The 1712-nt window shown below is 44.5% G+C and overlaps 1 protein-coding gene across 1 annotated transcript in view; it reads left to right on the top strand.

Annotated features, from left to right (window-relative positions):
• Positions 1-1712, top strand: part of LOC107560666 (sodium/hydrogen exchanger 6-like) — a 13556-nt gene that overhangs the window by 10625 nt on the left and 1219 nt on the right. The gene's annotated exons all lie outside the window — the stretch shown is intronic.

The following is a 1712-nucleotide window of genomic DNA, read 5'->3' as shown; positions in this document are numbered from 1 at the left end:
ATTTTCACATAAATTACATTTTGGAAAATGATTGCATTGCAACGCTGTTTGTGCAAGTCCAGAACAGAGACGAGTTGCTTGCAATAAGATGATAAACGGCCGGTTGCCGATCGCATAAGTTCCAGGTGAAGCTCGCTCGCACCAACAGGAGGAGGAGCAGTGTTGCCAGATTGGAAATGTCCAAGTATCGTACCAGAAGTTCAAAATTATCATATTTGGAAGAAAATTATCGTACACGAGTCAAACGTTCAGAATACAGCTATTTATAAAAACCAACAACTTTTTGACACGACCTGCAAATTACCACAATAGATAACTAGGCGTACCGTGTTTACATTGGACGCGAGCAGTGCGACAAAATACTATAGAAACCATTATAATCAGTGACTGTTTACACTGGATGCGACACGACACATACCCGACAGTAAACTGATGCCTCGTTCTATTTATGACGTATTAAAATAATTTTTAACACTCGCTTTGTCGCGTCCAGTGTAGACAGATTTTTTGCTGTTAACTCCACATCTGAGCCGCTGTCACCGGAAGCCTGTGTGTTGCCAGATGTTGAGGGGGTTCTTGCCATCATGGACCGCAACAGTGCTCGTTTGCTTTAAAGCAGGGCACCCTCAAGCATTCTTAAAGGGGTCATATGATGCGATTTCAATTTGTCCTTTCTCTTTGGTGTGTTACAAGCTCTTGGTGCATAAAGAAGATCTGTAAAGTTGCAAAGACTAAAGTCTCAAATCCAAAGAGATATTCTTTATAAAAGTTAAGAGTCAACCACGCCCTCCTAAAACGGCTCGTTCTAACACGCCCCCACATGTCTACATCACGATGTGGGAAGATTTGCATAACGCCGCCCAAATGTTCACACAAAGAAAGAAGGCGTAACTTTTATTCTCGCTGTAGTATTTCTGTTGCTGCTGCCGCCATGTCGTGAAGACGCTGTGTGCTTCGTTGTGAAAGTGAAACTACTTTGTTTGGCCTTCCAAAAGAGGACGATATCTGCTTCGTCATGCCTAGAGCTGATCCATGCTGGTCGCTGAGGAAATACATCAACTTAGTGCTGTGGATCGCCGGATCGGCTTTCACCGCGGACGAAGTGGAGTCCAGCCCGGGGTCCGTCACATGCACCGTTCTCAACCCCGCCGCCTCTGCTCACTCTAGCCCGGCCTCAGCTCACGCTAAGCCTAGGCTTCCGCTCACGCTAGGCGGCCGTGTTTTTCGTTGTGAAAACGAAACTACTTTGTTTGGTCTTCCAAAAGAGGACACGACTACAAATCAGTGGTTAAGTTGTATTTACAACACTGTTCCAGAACAGTTTAACCCAAATATTCAGATGTGTGCAGCACATTGTATGGAGGACTGTTTCCTGATCCTGGGAGAGTAGACTACAATGCCGGCTGTTCTGATTCACAGTCTGTAAGTACATTTTCATTTAAAGATTTTGCCACTGATGATTCAAACGCAAGTTTTGGACAGTGTAGAGTAGCGCTTGTTGTTTGTCATTTCTCCGATCGCAAATGCAGACAGGGTTTTATGTAAAAAGTCAGTATAATCAGTAATTATGTCCCCACTGGATGCAACAAATGCCTCGTTTGTAATGGGTTTTAATGTTTATGTCTCGTCGCTCTGGCTGGACACTGCATCAACAGTATGGTAAGGGGTGTAACATTTCCGTCACACGCTTGAGGTATTCGGCCAATCACAAC

The sequence above is a fragment of the Sinocyclocheilus grahami genome, unplaced genomic scaffold (assembly GCF_001515645.1).
Source record: "Sinocyclocheilus grahami isolate Dianchi unplaced genomic scaffold, SAMN03320097.WGS_v1.1 scaffold23.1, whole genome shotgun sequence".
Lineage (NCBI taxonomy): Eukaryota > Metazoa > Chordata > Actinopteri > Cypriniformes > Cyprinidae > Sinocyclocheilus > Sinocyclocheilus grahami.
Note: the sequence above shows the minus strand (reverse complement) of the source record. Positions and strands in the feature narration are given on the sequence as shown.